The sequence below is a fragment of the Pieris brassicae genome, chromosome 10 (genome assembly GCF_905147105.1).
Source record: "Pieris brassicae chromosome 10, ilPieBrab1.1, whole genome shotgun sequence".
Taxonomy (NCBI): Eukaryota; Metazoa; Arthropoda; class Insecta; order Lepidoptera; family Pieridae; genus Pieris; species Pieris brassicae.
The window spans coordinates 17,826,366-17,847,429 of NC_059674.1; the positions used below are offsets into that span (position 1 = coordinate 17,826,366).

At 33.7% G+C, this 21,064-nt stretch overlaps 1 protein-coding gene across 1 annotated transcript in view; it reads right to left on the reverse strand.

The window, feature by feature from the left end:
• Nucleotides 1-21,064, reverse strand: part of LOC123715019 (semaphorin-2A) — a 347,042-nt gene that overhangs the window by 313,689 nt on the left and 12,289 nt on the right. The gene's annotated exons all lie outside the window — the stretch shown is intronic.

A 21,064-nucleotide genomic window follows, 5' to 3' on the forward strand; every position in this document is an offset into this window, starting at 1 on the left:
AAAGGCATAAAGGTCTTTAAAAGTTGTCAGAGTTTTTAGATCAGAGAGTTCTTAGTTGGCAGAGTTTTGACGACAAATATTTATCTTAACTATTATATGACGTTTTTTATTAATCAATCTGATTGTCTTGTATGAAAATAACAAATAAATATACAATACATTATTTATAGAATTGAAATTTACGTAAAAAAATTAATTAACATCGAATCGATAGCTAAAACAAATGCTCCCCTAGCATATACTGTCTTAATAGTTACATTATCGCAACACAAATCTCTTGCATTATTACTAATATGAATTTATTTATATGCATAAAATTAACAATGCTTTTGGTTAATCTATTCATTCCGGCTGCAGGCTATGTATTTGGTATTGTATGGATTCAAGGGTTGTTAAACGATTTTCACCTGTAATATTGGAGCAGATAGGCGATTACAGCATGATTCCTGGAATAATTCAAAGTGTATCAGAGCATTGAAGCAATGGCGTTGGAGCTTGTTAACAAGTTCATTGTTCAGTCCAGTCTAAAACAAGTGAAGGGAATATGTACGATTAGCAAATATATTGGAAATATATATTTTGGATTGTTGAGCCCACTGAATGAAATCTTTGAGTTATGCAGTAGGGTTAGTTTAAGAATTAGTTTCTTGCAAGCATTGTAAGCCCGTGTACAGTATCATTTAACGTATTCTATGAATATATGAATTATCTGGTTTATTAGACGCTACGTTTAATAAACACAGATGATATCGTTATTCTAGATATTTTTTTGTCACTAAAAGCGGCACGAAAATCGAAAAAGTCAGTGTCTTTGTAGCGTGGAAGAGTGTTTAGATCATTAGTTTTGACAACAAATTATGATTAACTGTTTATTTATTTATTCATTTGGGAAAAAAAAAGATACATCTCTAAAAGTAGAAGTCAGAAAAGAAATATAAACATAAAATTAAAGCATTGGATATATCCACAAAAAGTTTCACTGATTAAAAAAAAAGATATAAAGCAAAACAAAACGTGACATGACAGAGAACAAAATATTTAAGTAGACAATACAAAGTTTATAGATCGGTAGAACGACAGATATACTAGTAGCCAAAATAAGAAGAAAGATACAAGGTTTACTACTCGAATAGTTGTTTTAACCTATTCCTAAATGAAGCAGTAGAGGAGTGCGATAAAAGATCGATATTAGTAGTAGAATCAAAAGTAAAACACATCCTGTGAAGAGGCTCACGGAACCCAATGTTGGTTCTGGGAGTCGGAAGGTTAAAGGTTCTGTGCGAGCGTAGAAATCTGGCAGGAATATTGAATCTTATGAGTTCGAGAAGATTTGAACAAGTTAATTCATGTACGCATATTTTTCTTATAATGACACAATCTAGTTTGATAGATTGTGTCATTATAGCGCGTAGTACTCAAAGAAAGTAAAGTATATTTTTTTTAAAAGTTCGTTGTATTTAGCCCTACCACCGTTCATGCGACAATTTAAAATACGTAAAAATTTATTTTGTACAGCCTCCAGTTGTGTGACATATATAGCGTAGTAGGTTAGCAACTGTTCTTATACATGATACAACATTTACATGCCTGATTTTTATAGTTAATCTAAATGTTTTTTTTGTTGCAAATAATGGATTTATTATTATTAATATCATAAAAGTCTCTAGGAAAATGTAACTGTAGGAAAACTCGATTGAAAATTTAACACGACAAAAATGTCAAGGCAACTTACTTTCCGTTTAATGCTGAAGGTCTTGCAATCAGTGCAATGAATCAACATAGTGTAAAAAAGTAATTGCTAAGACATAGTCGCTATTCCGATTTTTGACATTTAACTGACAAGTATTAGACAAGTATAAAGGGGCCAAAAATTTAAAACAAGAATTTTCTAAAATAATTCCTTTTACATAATATGTATAAAGGTACCGATGAGGAAAATATCTATCGTGGTGTTTTTTATAGAACAATGGGCAAACGGGCAGGAGGCTCCCCTGATGTTAAGTGACACCACCGCCCATGGATACTCTCTCACTCCAGGCCAGAGGGCTCGCGAGTGCATTGCCAGCTTTTTAAGAATTAGTACGCTCTCTTTTTGAATGACCCTAAGTCAAATTGGTGCGAAAATACTTCAGTGGGTAGATGGATACATAGTGATACGAGTGGAATTTCGTACTCTGCCTCCACTTCCAATCATGATACTCAGCTGCAGGTATTAGTCCGAACAACTCCTTTGAACACTCTCCATGGTAAATGCGGTAAAAGATGGAGAGTGATCCCACATCTCTACGCAACGCCGAGAGATCGAGCAGCTCGGAAAGCGATTGGTCGTCGACGATTTGAACCGCTCTTCGTTGAATACGGTTATGTAAAAACTTCAAGAACTTTTCTCAACTCGCGCGCTCGACTTGCTGCGCACGTTGGCACGTAAACCTGTGTATTTTAATCTTTAAGTAAAAATACTAGTTTCGGGGTTGTAGTAGATTTTATTAGTCACTTTGGTGCTTTGAATTTATGACATATTTAATTCATTTATATTATTACTGTAAACATAATATATTTGTGGTACAATCTTAATGCCACACATAATGGCGTGGAAATTTGTCTTAAAGGGTAGAAGGGTCACAAACATAACATTTAAAAAATGTGTGCGTTGTCCCAAAATTAACTAAAATAATGAAAACCAGCCATATTCATATAATCAAAACATTGTTTTCAACTATTACATAATATTTAAACTAAATTCTTTCGAATAATACATATACAAATTGTTATCGGTAATGCCACGCATTCCGTGGTCCGTGGAAGATTACGAACCTATATTTTAGCGAACTTAATACAAGCATACTATAAGCGATGACGTTTATAACACGCTAGAGTATAGTTTCGTCATATTTTGTTTTAATGATCTATTGTTTTATTAATTAGTTAGGAGCTGAGATGACTTTGATTGATAGTAATATTGAATTAAGATTCGACCGTAACGAAATATCTAAATACATAAAATAATATGTTTTTAAACTAGAGGGTTTATTTTTTTGTCGTATTTAATGTGAAGAAGTGTAATACAACCAGATTGTTTGATTTATCTATTACAAATTAAGGCTTTGATGTCTGATACTATTTTTGCCATGATTATATCTTTTTTCTAATAAATGCTGATTTAAACAAAAAAATACTTTTAATTTTTTTCATACTATATTTGTTTTTGACTCAGAAGTGCTATTCTTGAAAAAACATGGATAAACATTGGTCAAAGTAGTTTTTCAGAATGGGTTTGCGCTAGTATTCTGACGAGTAAAAAATATTATTTCATATCCACTGCACGAACACTGTTTTTCGAAGGTCAACATTCTAAAAATAAATCAGAAAATCGGCCATCCGTCAGGCTCTCGAGGCCTATGACAAGAAGGCTTACTTCTTTCATGAATATTTATAGTGACGTTGTTCAGAATTCTGAATATGTAGATAGAAAATAAAAATCTATAAAACTTCCTGCATCAAGGGAAGCTTTTAATGATACCAGTGGCACTACAGCCTTTCTAGTTCTGGAAGCTTTTACTGACTTACAGCCTTTCTACTTCTGGACCTTAGATTTCTGCTTGATGATCAATCAATCTAATAGGCAAGTAGGTGATAAGCTTCCTGTGCCTGATATACTGTCGACTTTTTGGGTCTAAGGCAAGCCGGTGTCCTCGCGATGTTTCCTTCACCGTTCGAGCGATTGTTAAATGCGCACATAGACACAAAGACTATTGGTGCACAGCCGGGGATCGAACCTGACCGAAGCCGCTGTTGCTGCTTTTAATAATATAGATTTTATTTTCACTCTATAACCACTTGTCACACATGTCTTACTAATTAATAAGGTCATTTAAAATGCTATGTAATGCAATGCATATTTAAATTCATAAGACAGTGCCTGTGTCTGACTAAAGACTCGGGTCTTGACACTGATGTAGGTAATCGTCACGCTTATTAAACAAAGAAAACGTGGCCGAGCAAAGGTATATAGTATAATCAATCTATCTATTTTACTAATATAATATTATTACGCTAAGTTTAATTGGTTAAGTTTGCTAATCCTAAAAAACATAATATATATTAATACAGTAAGTTATAATGCAATTTTGAATGGTTTTGCCATAGTAATCAGCTCCTACTTTGTAAATAATCTTAGTAAAAGTATCTATGGCTAATTCCCAAACTATGTTGCCGTCGGAGGTATTGAGTAACGTATGTATGTTATTTATACATGTTAACTAATATAAGTATTTGTTAACAAATTGTTTAATAATAGACGTTTAATTAAATTAACGTCGATTTTTGTATTGTGTTCAGAGTTCCACTTTTCGAAGCGATATATCGGAAACTCAACCAGGACATGTCCCTCTCTTCAGCTATGTTGTAACGACGGGCTGCATTTTGTTTAGCCTTAAATGTGGTAATGTCTAAAGAGTATAATAATACAAGGCGTCAGAAAAGGTAAACACATTATTGTTACCTCAAAAACTCTTATCAATCAACTTCAAAAAACTTTGCTAAGTTTCGTAAGTCCTGTGAGATTCGAAAATTCGTGGGAATTTCCAAAACAAAAGATGTCACTGTTAGCGAACACTTATTGATCAATCATGATAAATCGTGTTTGATTTAAGAACACTTGTAACCCACTTTGACAGTTGTTTATGAAAAGTTTGTGTAACTTTGAATTGTTTCAAGACACGTTAAATGAAAATTGAAACGTAAATATCTATTTTATTAGTTCGCTATTTTAATGTCGAAGTGAATTTATCGACTTTTAATTTTGTTTTACAACGTAGAATGATTTCATCTTGATGACAGTCTTTCACGGTCCGCTTCACTAGACATTTTCCTTTGCAAACTAGGGAAACTAGTGGAAGTCTTCCCTGGGAGATACGTCCATCAATTGTTTAAAAAAGAACATAGATTCTTCTCTCAAAATCCGGCAACGTACCCACTAAAATGGGTGTCCAAGGGCTGATGAATGACTGTCCTTGATTGGCGTTCCGTAGGGTCGATTGCCCTATACTACCAAAAAAAACTCGTCCCTTGCTGAAGGCAAACTAATACAAGTCGTGTTTAAGAAATAATAACTACAAAACTGTTATAGAAGTTTTAAATAAATGTTTGTAAGTTCTCAAGCAGCTTAGCTAAATAAACTTCGTATGGATAAACACCTGCGTAATTCCTTTACATCTATATCGGTAACGTTGTAATATTATCTCGTGTTTTCTTCGAGTTTTGCGATATTTCACGTCGGCTTCCATAAACGGGGAATGCCTTAGAGGCCCGAAGGAAATATGGCTAGCAATAAAAATGTCAAGTCAGGTCATCAGAATGGAAAGCCCGGAGCGTTTTGTCGCCAGATGTGCCAGTGAATCAATGAAAAACGATTCTATGTGACCAGGGTGTTTTCAGACGAACTTGATGTTTAGTCATCATTTATATAACAAAGGAGGCGTGTCTACATTAGATATGAGTGGAAATTTAAAATTATATCTTACGTTTAAGGTTTTTGTAAGTTAATAACACACTGTTAGCGGCTAATAAATAGTTTTGTATTTATTAGTAATCGTAACGCTAACATACATATTATAAAACAAAACAATTAGATAATAAACAAAGCCACAACAGATTACATAGATAAACAATATATATGAAACAGAAAACATAAGTAAATAGACAAAAATATATTAAAAAAATCAAAACAAACTGAAATTTAACATTCGACAAATAATAATTTCAAAGAAAAACTAGATTGTTACTTATATAAACGCATCATTTTCCATTTGCGTCATTTCCATGCAAATAGCATATCATTTTTTTTAACCAGGGCAAACTGGCGACAGATTGAGCTGATGCTAAATACTTAAACACCCCAGTGTTGTTCTCTTGATGGACCTTAACTTAAAATGGTTTGTTAATATTGAGTTTTCAGCTAGGCTAAATGGCTTGTAAATAATGGTGGTGCATTCAAATATATATTTATATTTTTTTACTAGTGGTACTAATAATAATTAAAAATTTATAAATAGAAAACGAATGAAATGTTTAGTCCCTGTGGCAGTCTACCTTTAACGCTAGCAGCATTTCCTCGCTGTATCATGATACTTAATTGTTAAGCGAGGAAAGCACCAGCTCTGGTCACCAGTACTATGTACCAGGCGTCAACTTCCATCTTTAATTAGTGCCTGTGTGAGAGATATTTGAGCTATCTATAACATTTAAATTGATATTGAAACAGTTCAAAAGTTTATATTTTGAGTTAAAAGTTAATGTTTTATAGTCGGAACAATAGGAGTACAGTTTTCATGTCGGAAGCGGCATTACTGAGAACATTAGCCTCGGCGATAAGGCGTCGAAGAAAATTGGTGCAGGCACGCTAGCATCGCTTTAACTTATTACACTACTAAAAATAAAATCTCTTCTTATATTATAGTTAAATCCAAAGATTATCTTTTTGGATTTAAAGAATTATTTACGTTTAACAAAAGATTATTATTCGGAATGCCAAATAACGTAAGTCTCACTTTATAGCAACAATTCTCTTTAACAACATTTCGAAAAATACACACTAAAACAAATACGTTGAACTGCCAGCATTCTATGTAGACCCAAGTGGCCAAACTGTTTGTTTAAATAGTTTTTATCAAATTTTAATTATTATGTAAGTTAAGAATATTGTAAGTTTTGTATATTATAAATAACGAAAAGTAGTACGTTACACTTATGGCATACTATACAAGATATTAAGCGTAAAAAGTTTAAGCGGAAACTGAGCGTTATTTAGCCGTTATCAACTCAAAATAAAGGTTCGGTATGATGTAGTTGTTTTACAAAATAACTTTAGGACATTCTACTTGATTTTGTTTTGTATTTATTTCGATACTTTTAATCATACACCCCACATATATATTTAGTAATAGCGGAAACAGTATTTTACTGCCCTTCAACAATAAATTAACACTAGGGCGGACACCTATTGAGTTGTATGTACATCGGTATTGGAGTAACTGCACTCTTGTATCGCATATAAATTACGGTCACCCTTAGCAGTTTCTTATAAAGTTCTGAGGAACTTTTTATACAACAGGGGCAGAGGAGAAGGCTGACCTTATGTTAACTGGCTGCCTCTCTCAGTCAAATTGACAGATGGAACGCAAGTTTTACTTTTGGAATTGCTTCGAAATTACTTCAGTCAATAACGGTCTATTGCGGAACGACGGACGTCTAAGTTATACTAGTGGAGTTTAGATTTTAAATTTAGACTCAGATAAAATATACATATTAGCAGAAGAATGCTTTGAAGGACCGTAAGTCAAATAGGTTCGGAAAAACTTCAGTGGGCGGCTGCTTCCACATAGCGGTGGTGCGCGGCAAAAATTGCCATGAAAAACGCTCAGTCGTGGAACGGCGGACATCGAGGTGATACGGGTGGAATTTTTTATTCTGCCTCGACGTCCGATGATGAAACTCAGCTGCAGGTATTAATCCGAACAATTCCTCTGAACACTCTCCATGGTAAATGCGGTAGAAGATGAATGGTAACCCCACATCTCTACGCAACGCCATAGGATCAAGCCGCTCGGAGAGGGATTGTTCATCGTCGATTCGAATCTATCTTCGTTGAATACAGTAAAGTGGAAGGAGCTGGTACTGGGGAGCTCCCGCCCAGAGTTTATTTATTAGTTAATTTTTTCTATTTTTATGTAATAGGAGGCAAAGGGACAGGAGGCTCACCTGATGTTAAGTGATACCGCTGCACATGGATACTCACCCTGCCAGAAGGCTCGCGTGCGTTGCCAGCCTTTCAAGAATTGGTACGCTCTTTTCTTGAAGGACCCTAAGTCGAAATTATTCGGAAATACTTCAGTGGGCAGCTGGTTCCACATAGCGGTGGTGCGCGGCAAAAACTGCCTAAGAAAACGCTCAGTTGTGGAACTCATTTTCCTACTATTCTATTATCGTGAAAGTTACGTGATATGAGGTACGGGCATCAATCTTCGATCCAAGAGTATGGTTGTTGTAAATCATGTTCAATTGTGAACTTATGTTTATTAAGCTAGCGTCAAATAAAAATGATATTAATTTTAAGTGAAATATATTTTCAAGGATTGCTCTAAGTGGCTTGCAGTTCGGAAGTTCTGCATTAAGTTTAAGTAGAAAATATTCTCATTACTTAAATTAAGCTCAATGTTATTATGTACTTAAGAACTCGGCTAAGAGGTAAGCTGTAAAATATTATTATCAAAGTAATGCACTAATTATACTTTGTTTTGAATCTTAGTTAAAGAGTTTTGTACTACATTTTTACTCTACTCGTAATATATAAAACATAAGTGTAACACATAGATAGTATAATAATAAAAACCTTTATTACTGACAAATAGGTTGTGACAAAATTCATATATCACTAGTCCCAACACTGGGCAGTCCCTGTGTTGTGGGTAACTAGACAACAATTAGTCAGTTGTAAATGGTACATATTCAAAATAGTTTTTTTAAGCTAAAGTTGGATTAGTGTACAACTAATCAAACACAAGTATGTGTGAGTATGTGAGTGGGTGTGTGTGTGTATATAAATACAAAAGCGTTACGTTACTTTTGTTAAATTTATATATTTCTTTAAACGCAAGGAGGTGATCGGTACCTGGCACATAACGTGGACGTCAAAGTTGTGATGATTTCCTCACGATGTTTTTCTTCGAGCAACGAGCAAGTTTTAATTGCGCATAGAATACTATTGTTTATTACGTCGACGGGATTCGAACTTTGGCACTTTGGAACTTTCATTTTATACGGAAAATATACACTACTTAAGGTTCCCAAGATTGGTACGCAAAGCCATTAAAATTAAAAAAAACACCCCAACTTCAATAGAGAAGACGGCCTAAAATTATCAAAGAACTTCAATGGGGTCCAATAATATCCAAATTAAAATCTCAAGACAAACAATCCGCGAAAATAGGCGACACCGTGAGTCATTTCTGCAAAAACCCTTCATCTTTTAGTCCATATCCACTCCGGGGAAATAAATACAGATAATATAACTTTCTCTGCAGCTGTGATACTTTTTGATATTCAACACCTTTTGTCTTAAGTCACCGTGATGACGCACGCTGTAAAGCACGCGAAACGTCGGGAAATATTTAAAATTATGTTAAATAATTTTAAGTTTATAATAATATATAGATTGAATGCGTTAAAAAAGTGATAAATTATAACTACTTAACGTTATTTGGAAATTCCATCGCTAAAGGAGTAACAGAAAATATGATAATAATAAACCTATAAAGAAGCGGAAACTATAAATTTAATTGTAATAAAACCCTCAAAAGTTTGAAAATAAAGAGGTCTTAAAAGAAAATATTAGAAAAGTTACGATATAGTACGTACTTAATAAAAAAGTTTTGACAAAATTAGGTTTTGGGTCTACTAAAGACAAAAAGTTTTAAAAATGAGCCCAGAAAAATTCCTATGGCAGCCATTGACTGTCGTTTAAAATATTACTGCGACCCCAAAAAGTTCAAATTCAGCATTCTGTTAGAACTAGTAAGACGCTTGTCTTTGCATTGGCACTGTCTTAATTCTTTAAATGTATGATAAGTTCGAGCTTTTAGTTCATTAGTAGTTGACGGACAGAGGGAGGACGATTCCTAGGGTTAGAAGACGCGGAGAAAATAGGAGAAAATATGCCTGTCTATCATCTATGTAGTGTGTACTGCAACGGAGCATACTCAGGAACCAGCTTCCCACTGAAAACACATAGGGCCCAAGTGTTTTCAGTGGCTTCAAAAAAACGGTGTACAAATATTTAAAAGGCCGGCAACGCACTGGCCTCTGGTATTGAGTATGGGCGACTGTATATAAAAATATATTTTTTTAAGCTTATTGAAAACCGTCTCGTTATATTACATGAAATAACTAGTAATTAAAGTGTAATATCAAAAACTACGCCCACTTAATTTCTATAATATTATTTTTATTATAATTAATAAATCAGCTATGGGCGGGTGCCTTTAAGTCCCGTGATTTATTTACCCTACAATACTCCACATTTTAAGTATTTATTAAACGCGAGGGCAGTCAGCGAATAAAACGTAATAAAAATCTCATTAAAATACGATGCCTCTTAACAAAAGCGCCTGCAATATTACGAGCGGTGTCTACAATACTTGAAATATATGTATATTTAATAAAGCTACCGTCTCATTCGGAGACCATTCTGTACGTGAGCTTAGACAAGTTCTATTCTGTATGCTTTTCTTAGTCGTACTAAAGCCAAAGTCAAGGCAAAGTCAAAAATCATTTATTCATATAGGCAACTCAATGTACACTTATGAACGTCAATAAAAAAGAAATATACATTAAATGCTTCTAATTTTGTATTTACTCAAATCAAGGGCGTAGAACGGAAGAGAAGAACTGGCAATAAACTCTCCGCCACTCTTTTTAATCGCCATTTTTTTTTGTATTACACATCGTTTGTTAGGAGCTGCAAACATCACACCATGTTCCACATGACATCAGCAGGAGACACAAATACATAGTCAAAAATAACTAACATCACCGCATACACGAATTCAAATACGACCAGTCACCACAAGTAGCACCCGTTCACGAGTATAACGCATGGCCAGCCATCGGCCTCCTCGCCATATTTTAGGGAGAGAGACAACCCGACGCATGGACTATGCTTAGACATCATTATATTATATAAAGTATATTATATCATCACTATATTATATCAACCTTTCATATCGTCATTATCTGGTTGAACCAATGCGACGATCGAATCCTCTATGTCCTTAAACTGTTTCGTACTTAATGTTAAGGTTAAGGTTGGTGGACCCAGTTTCCGCACTTAGACTCATAATTGGTCCGTTGTGCGTAAAGTCCTGGCTAATTTAGCCAGTCTAGCTCCTTCCAGAAGGACAGAAGTCTCCTGGGCACTTTACAGGCACTTTACAGGCACTTTACAGGCACTTTACAGGCACTTTACAGGCACTTCACAGGCACTTTACAGGCACTTTACAGGCACTTTACAGACACTTTACAGGCACTTTACAGGCACTTTACAGGCTGTTTGGTAGCAATGGATATAGAAATATGTTTAAAATATTTAAGTTATTGGATTTAATTACAGTTGTTAACTGTTAACTAATAACTATTCGAGCAGTGTTAGCCGAGTGGCTTCAGCGTAACTCCTGAGGTCGTAGGTTTACTCCCGGCTGTGCATCAATGGACTTTCTTGCGCATTTAACATTCGCTCTAACGGTGAAGGAAAATATCGCGAGGAATCCGACATGCCTTAGAGCCAAAAAGTCGGCGTGTGTCAATCACAGAAGACTGATCACAAATTGACTAATGATCCTGCAACAGATATACAAATCCCAGACCTTATGTTAAAAGTTACGTCAAAACGTTTGGTACACCAAATGTATTTCGCAATAGTATCTGCGTAAAATTGTCGAGATAAAATCCGCCCTATTTACTACTAAATGTGACAAATGACAGTTCTTTTAGCTAAAAGGCAAATAAACGATGACATAAACGAACCCTTCCCGCATCTAGTGACCGAGCATCACATTTTTCAACACTTTATCACTTCACAGACCAGAGAGTTTGGACAACTCTGTAGATGCTTTCGTAATGTAAAATATTATCGCTTTTACAATCTACATATCTGTCCCCTACTCTGTGACAGTATATTAAATCTGCACCAGAATGAGATATATTTACCATGGAGAGTGTTTAGAGGAGTTGTTCGGATTAATACCGGAAGCTGAGTTTCATCATCGGTAGTCGAGGCAGAATACGAAATTCCACCAGTATCACCTCGACGTTGATGATATAGTTTATTGTAAATACTATACATTTGTGTGTTAGACATAAATCTATCTTTATGATTAGTGAACATAACACAATTCAATGATTATAGTTTATTTTAGATTTTTGTGATATATATTATATCACCTCGTATTGAGAAAAAATCCTGTATATAATTTTGAATTCATAAGAAATCACTGTACAACTACGATCATTTTAAATCGTATTGTACTATATACATTGAATAATTTAGAAGCTATATAGTTTGAGCTACTCAATTTAGATATATCGAGTTCAAACGAAAGTGTGGAAGAAAACAATATCTTACTCCATTACGGTGTAGTATTCAAGGGGCTTCTGTTACTCCGAGGGATAATACTGTACTCGAAAACCGTTCACAATAACAATTTCCTAATTTACCTTGTTTTCTTTTACCCGTTTCCTTATTATTTGGATTGGTATCTTCAATTCTGTGACATCATTATTTTATATATATTTGCCTGAACTACGCACCATTTGAATTGAATAAAAAAAAAGATTAATTAAAGCTGTATATTGATTTTATCACTCTTCAATGTATTATTTGAAATTGAATTTTAAATTTCGTGCCTGCTCTTGTAGTTATATTATTTTGAGTGAATAAAAAAATAACTGACAATCTGAAATTGGAAGAACTAAGTCGGGTTTATGTTTTTACTAAGAAAAGAGTACAAAATGTAGTTACTATTTTGATTTTTACGTGTATGTTTTATTGAGTTTCTTTTTCCTTGTTGTGTGTTAAGTTTATAATATCATATTATCTTGTATATTTTAAGCGTACATGTTGTTTTAGTTTGAATAAATAAATAAGTTAGTTATATTTTTATTATTCGTTATTTATGCATGAACGCACAAGAGTGGATCTAAAGACCGTATCAGCAATGTTTCTTTTTTATAATAGGGGGGCAAACGAGCCTACGGGATGCCCAAAAAGGGCAAACATCGCAGCCCATGGACACAAATTTTTAGTGGGTGCGTTGCCGGCCTTTGAGGGAGGAGTACGCTCGAATTTAGAACAGTTGGAGGTCGTATCTCTCAGGGAAGACCCCAACCGGTAGTGGATTCCACAGTTCGCTAGTTCACAAAATAAAATAAAATATAATGAAATGTGACTTGGAAGTTTTTTATAAAAAAAAACAATTTATGAAATTTCTAAAATAATGAAATGCTAAATTTCGCTCCTAAGAGATGTCCAGTTACTTAACCTTAATAGCATTCTAATTAAATGCATCTCTTGGTCTAGCCTCGAGATAAAATCAATACAATGCAAATGGCTGTACGCTGTTGGATAATGTCGATAACACGATGTAAGAGAGCATTTTTCAAAGAGTTATTCGCAGCCCATAGATATGCAAATATCGTGTCTCGGAACTACCTACGAGGAACAATTTGCAAGAAAACGCTTGTTATATGATACGTTCTTGCTTCTATTTTATCGATAGCTTTTAGTTCATTAGTAGTTGACGGTATCAGATATTTCAGCTTTATTATTGAATTTGTTTTGTTAATTTAGTTTCATTTGTTTACGTAAGACAGAGGAAGAAAACAATTTTTGAACCGGATTAAAGCTATTTGTATTATTATAAACTTATAATTATTTACATAATTTTAAATTTTTTCGGCGTTTCGACATCAAATAAATAAAATTAAATACACAAATTGCAACGTGTTCCATAAAAGTCAGGAGAACTTCAAACGCTACGAACGATTTTGTTTAAAGTAATATTTTATTATCGCTTCAACTGGCGGACTGAAATGACTTCGTATGGCTGGACATTTAACTATTTGGAAATATATAAAGTCTAACATAGACTACATCTAGGTATAAATATTTTTAACCTTTTTTCTATAAAAATAACAATTTTTTGAGATTTTCTTTACAAAAAAATTCTTTTAGACTTTTCTTACCCTTAGACTTACCGTTACATTTACATAATTTTATTTTTTTTCGTTTCGACGTTAATTATAAGTTTATAATAATACAAATAGCTTTAATCCGGTTAAAAAAATGTTTTCTTTCAATGTGTAAAAGCTATGTTAAGCAAAGACAATACCAGGACAAAGGATTTTTTTGTTCTTGATAAGAGGAAATGGTAGGTATAATAATATTAAGGCTGAATAAAATAAGGCACTAAAAATGGTGGTGTGAAGAAAAAAACCATAAATCGTCATATTGTCATAACCTAAATGTAAGAGGCCTATATTAGGAAGGGCCAACGCGACACTTCAGTATATAAGTAAAAATTCTTTGTAATCCTACAGCCAACAAATATTATATGTAAAAAAACTATTATACTGAAAATATAGCCAAAGATGGAAGTTATACAATAAGATTGAAACATTTACGAAAGCTCAATAATTACTAAAAAATATCAAATACATTCAACTAAGTAATACCTAATTCGTCTGTGTTGCGTGATGTTGTGTATGTGGAATGAGCTCATGATGCAGGTATGCGCTATGGATATTACTAATACTCCTTTTAAGCATATTTCGCGTTAGCTTAAATGCTTGTTGAAATAGTGCTTGTTGTATGAAAGTAATTGTTTAATTAAACTGCTAAATCATCGTACGTCTAAAAATCCGGAAATTCGAATTTAGTTTGAAAGGTTTTAATTAGTTTATAGCCTATTTTGTTAAAAAGAAAATGTAGCAACGCTAGGCTACGCTAATTGAGATATAGTATGGAGTCTAGAATAAAGAGACGAATGTAAGGTTCGCAGAGTATGTTGACCTATAAAAAATTGTTCCCCATTTGTATACTGTTCCGTTATGTATGACTATGAAACAAATTGTTATTGTATGTGTATCTGTTTCATAAAACTTTGATGAAACCAATAATTCGGTCGTAATCCGTCTCGAGTGACCAAGAATTACTGAAACATTGTCTTAAAGAAATACTTCCATGGTTTTTAAGTCTACTTATATATTAAATTCTAGATATTATAATGTATAAAATTTTACAAAAACCCATGTTTTTTTAGATAACACGACAGCCATATGAAGCAAAAAACACTTGCTGTTAAAGACTCAGGCGTAAAAAATTCTAAATAAATCAGTGGCACTACAAACTTTTTAAGTCTTGGCCTCAGATTTCTGTATCTGTTTCGTGATAATTTATCAACCTAATAGGCAAGAAAGTAATCAGCCTCCTATGCCTGACACTTGCCGTTGACTTTTTGTATCTAAGGACAGTTTCCTCATGATGCTTCCTGCACCGTTCAAGCGAATGTTAAATGTGCACTAATGGACTTTCTTTCTATGTGCCGGGGATCGAACCTACAACCACAGGGATGAGAGGCGCGCGCTGAAGGCACTAGGCCAACACAGCTCTTTACATGACTTCATTCATTAATAAAAATTACTTTAATTTAATTAAAAATAGAACCACAATTAAAGGTGAAGTCTAAGCGAATACCCGAAAATCATTCATTTTTCAAAAATTGGTAGGATAATGTTTATACCTAGATGTAGTCTATGTTAGACTATATATATTTCCAAATAGTTAAATGTCCAGCCATACGAAGTCAGTTCAGTCCGCCAGTTGAAGCGATAATAAAATATTACTTTAAACAAAATCGTTCGTAGCGTTTGAAAATCTCTTGACTTTTATGGAACACGTTGCAATTTGTGTATTTAATTTTATTTATTTGATATCGAAGTGTGTACCAAGCACTTATAGTGTTACTAAAATACGTGAACTTTTAGACAATGTTTTTTTTTTTTTTTTGATCTCATCCACCTGTAGATGAGATGTAGTGTGAAAACCTATTGTGTTAGTGAAAGAAGAAAAGAGCAGAAGAACAATGTCATACAATTTATTCAATATATTTTATCCTTAATTTTATATTATACATAAATTAAAATAACGTTGACGTGTGGCGCTTTGACGTTTAGTTTGAGCATCAGATTTATATATCTGTTTGGTGATCATTGATTTTTTGTAATAAACAGTTTTCTGTGTTTATCATACCTTCAAGAAAAGAGCGTACTAATTCTTGAAAGGCCGGCAACGCACTTGCAAGCCTTCTAGCAATGTGAGTGTCCATGGGCGGCGGTATCGCTTAACATCAGGTGAGCCTCTTGCTCGTTTGCATCCTATTACATTAAAAAATGAAAAAAACACGTCATAGACGTTTTGAGTACAACTGTTTAACATACGAGCAATCGTTTAAATGCGCTTGGAAGTCCATTGGTGCACAGTCGGGTATAGAACCTACGACCTACCTGCTCTGCCTACCTAATATATTTTATTTATTTAAATATGTAGTATAGTTTGACATAAATCCTTTGAAATTTAAAAAATATATATCAATCGCGCAACAAGATTTTTTGGGTCCGGACCTCAGATGTTTGTATGTGTCTCATGAACATTTTTTAATCGAATAGGCAAGTAGGTGATCAGCATTCTGTGCCTGACACACGCCGTCGACTTTGGGTCTAAGGCAAGCCGGTTTCCTCACGATGTTTTCCTTCACCGTTCGAGCTAATGTTAAATGCGCACATAGAAAGAACAGCCGGGTCTCGAACCTACGACCTCAGGGATGAGAGTCGCACGCTGGTGCCACTAGATTAATACTGCTCTTTGAAACTGAGAATTTCTTTAATTTTTCGCCTTTCTCTCGCGCAATTTCCAAATGGCTGGCTTCCGCTTTAAAGAATCGTGCCAGGCATCTACAAATTATCATACTTCTACTGCATATATATATTAAAATGAGCTACAAAATTTACTTGAAAATATAATACAGTCGACAAATATTCTGAAGAATTGCTAACTACCTACCTAACCTTCTTACATAAGAAGTCCCTCTAGGGAAGACGGAATCGTTTTACGTCAAAAAATCTACATGCCCGGGACAAAAAGTGAGACCCGGGTAGTAAATCATTTTAATAATTGATCCGGCCTGAAATATTCATGAACTTCCAGAAAGTTCTATAGAGAATAGATGAAAAATGCTTTTCTGAATTTCGCACGGCTGACCTGCGCGATTCTTTACATAAGTTTTCTAAACGACATACTCGTACAATTTTCCATGACTATGTAATGAATTAATTAAGATTGCGAATGCATCTTATGAAACACGCTATCGATATAATTTTAATTGTATTAGAAATAGTTATTTCATATTGTTTAATTTAATTATATAAATATGGACTAATTTACACACTACTAACAATTTTTCTACTTTCTTTTTTATAAAGTAGGGCCTGATGTTAAGTGATACCGCCGCCCATGGACACTCTCAATGCCAGAGGGCTCGCGAGTGCTTAAAACATAAAATCAATGTACATTCATCTCTCAGTGTTCCTATAGGACATAAGTGACATATCTAGTACTGGAGTATACTTTGTGAGCTCCAGTCAGACAGCAGGGTCTGACAGATGCCTCCAGAATCTGAAATACTTCTCAGGACCATAGTCTAGAGTCTAAGCAATGATCGCAACGGCCTGCTGTCTGTTCTGACCCAGAAAACATTAGGTGCAAAGTATGATTGTTTTAACCATTTCAAAGCGTATGAATAATTGTTTAACAGTCGTAGTAGCAGGTTCCACATAGTGGTGTTGCATGGCAAGAATTGCCTTAAGAAATGCTCAGTTGTGGAACGACGGACAGTCAGTGATACGGATGGTATTATTATTATAGATTAGTATAGTGGATATATTTAGTAGTAAGTTGTTAAAAAAATTCAAATCAAACTCTAGAACTTGCCTATAAATTATTTTCATATAAAATGACTATGACTAACAAAAAAAAATCGTCTCCTTCTATTGTGTTGTATGTATGTTTTAACGGTTTCTTCTAATCTATGTTTGCGATAGTCATTCTGTATGATAATTTGGCATTTTAAAAGAGTACCGAGAGTTTGTTACGCCGGTTTTCTCTCGGCCTCTCCTCTTCTTTGCCGATGAGTAGAAATGTCTACCGATACAAATTTAATGACGTGCTACAAGTAACTGTATCTTACACTCCATAACAAAGTATTTCATATGTTTATTTAATGAAGATAATAGGTGAATACTTTCTTAGATATTGTATTAAGTATTTTACACCTTAATACCGGATAATAGTTGCTTTAGAAACGCATTTACTCGGCCAAGAGTCTTAACTATAAGGGAAAATTCAACCAAGTATTTCTGGATATAACGTTACAATTTCATTCTCTAAGGAAATTTAGAAAGGAAATGTATTTGTGGCGTCAAGGCTCGTGTCTCGGAATAATATGGAAATAAGGGTAACTTTATAAGACGCTTTAGCTGTGTTGGACACTTGGCTTATTCTTTGCTATAAGTTACATTCACATTATAATTTATTTATATGTATATAACAGAAAAAGCGATTTCTCTGAATGTTCGAGCGAGGCTAACCTCAGAAAAAATATTATATGTAACCAAATTAAGAGAGTGAGAGTGCTGCAGATGTGCAGTATAATACTGGCAGGTGCTTGGTGTTAAGTCTTACTCGAGCGGAGGAGAAAACAAAACTTTAGGGAACTATATGTCTTATCGTAAGATTTGAAGTCGAGACGAGGTAGTGTGAAAACTGAATCTACAGCACATAAGACAAACTACCTACAAGGATTAAAAGAAATATTATCGAGAAGAATTATGAGACCTATATGGGTTTAGTCAGGATTATTATACATTTTTATCATTGCAAATTACGCAACTTGACAAATTTTAAATATATCTTAGTAAGTATATGTGTTGGTCTAGGGTAAATAATTTTAAGGAAGTAGGTAGGTGTCACCGAAATTCCCGTTTTGTTTGTGTAGCTAATGGTGTCCCGGTTTTGTAAGGATCCGTCCAACCTCAATGCTTCGTTTACACACTTTTTGATAATTTAGTTATAGAACAGCAACATACGAGCATGTTGCTTCTCCTGCGGGTCGTAAGTTCGAATCCTCAGACACAAATGGTGTGTGATGGACACATTCTTTCTAGGTGCGCAATCGTAAGTTAACGACATGTTTCTAATCCTATAATCAACGACCGCCAAAGACGGCTGATATTTGTTAATAAAAATAAAAATCTAATAGGAAAAAACAAGTATTTTTTATAATACAAGAACAATTCCTGTAATAGACAAACATCGCAATATTGTTGACGTTCATTATCAGTTCGTTTATTAGTCTTAATAAGTATTAATATATAAAAGACGAGGACAAATAAATTTGTAAATAACGGCGAAACGAAAATTATCCAGTCTTTTGATCTATGGTATCTCACAAATAAGAAAACTATTCGTAAATTCAGTAACGACTGTATAGTAGTGAATAGCTAAACGCACAGTTTTTGACGTGACAACGTCTTATAATTCGATGGAGCCGCTGCACGCACGAAAAAACATGACGCTTGCGGCGTTACCTCGCTCTGAGGTGTTCCATTTAAGGCTTGAAGTGCAAGCGAGAGCGCTGAACGAGCGACAAAGAGGCACAATCGGCCTCCGCGTTCGACATCTTTCTCTCTCCTACTTGAGTGAGCGATTAAAAAAAAATTGACATAAATGTATTTATCCGTACAAATAAATGTAACTTGATCAATACAATTGTGATTTCAATTTACCTACTTCTCTTTAACCATACAAAATATCTATCAAACGAATAAAATTAAAATTTTCTTTTGAAAAAGCAACCATTCCACCAGTATTTTCTTATGACGTTGTCACGTTCAACTATCGTCAGTAAACCGACTTTACAGACAACCGATTGTTTTTCTATAATCTACGATTTAACTAGACAGTGAAAAACAAGCGAACAACATTTTTATATTAACAGACATCAATATTTTGGAGTTATAAGAATTAATAGACAATCATATTCGCCATTACAAAAAACATAACTAAATGGACATATAAAGATACACATTTAAAAGTATTTTTTCAATAAGCCAGTAGACTTTGATAGAACAACTCAACAGTTCAATAACTTAAAAAAATATTTCGCTATTAATACAACTGACTGGAGGTATTTAACAAAACTCCAATAGGCGGTTACACTAACAAATCTTTACCAATATATACGTAATGTACGACCAAATAAAAGGTTATATTCTATAGTTTTGCATTTTTAATATTTATGAGATATTTAACAATTCATATTATATTTCAATTAATAAAGAATGTCACTGATATGTTCGAGAGAAAAAGTCAAAAAAGTATTTTCAAACGTGTCCACGTTAACGTTATATTACCGATACCGACAATTAACACGGTTTATTAATTAAAATGTTATTACTATTACGATGGGAATTCAAAAAAGAGTGGTTATCATGGCAACAAATACAATCTTTAGTCCAGGTCACATTCAAGACCTACTGAAAGGTACAGAGTAACTCGTACAAGCAATTCCCATGAACTACTCAAATTTAACAATTATTGGAAAATTAGAAAACAGATTATAGAATCTGTGAAATCAATTGGTTATAAGATTAAATACCTAAAGATTTTAATCTTAAAAGTTATAACAATGTTGTTGTGCTGTTATAGATAATAATAAAGAATTTTACTTGCATCATCATATATTCTTCATTTATACAAGTACTTGTATACGCTCTAAGAACTAGCGGGAAAAAACTGGATGACTGTTGCTCGAAACAAAGAAAAATTGAAATATATGGAGAAGGCCAACGTTAGGATTAGGACCATTTTACGTTTACCGTAAAGGGTTAAAAAAAATCTCACTTAAATTTTTTATAACATATATAGAAATGTAATCTAACCAATTGTTGTATGGATGAATTTATAACGCCTTAATAATAATAATAATATTCTGCAATCTTCTGTATTTATACAATATAAATTGTTACACATAGTATACGTTATACCGCAAAAAAAGGATCGAAATCTTTTCCGCGAACTTAAATTTGTGTCTTTAATTACTAGCACTGTCATATGTCAACGAAGACTTTGACAGATGTCAAGACAATATTTGATTTTCATTTCTTTTTTAGAGTACAACCCTGACATACGTTTAATGTCGCCCTAATGGATTCGTTACGGGTGACCCAATTTACACCCAACCAAAATATTTTCGTAGTAATGATAGCCTTATGATATATCTACTGCTATGAACCTAAAGAGTTTGTTTGTTGGAACTTAAAACAGTAATATTTAGTTAATTTTCTGTTTTATTAATTCTTGTATTTTTAAGAAATATAAAAACAGATTGAGTGTTTGTCG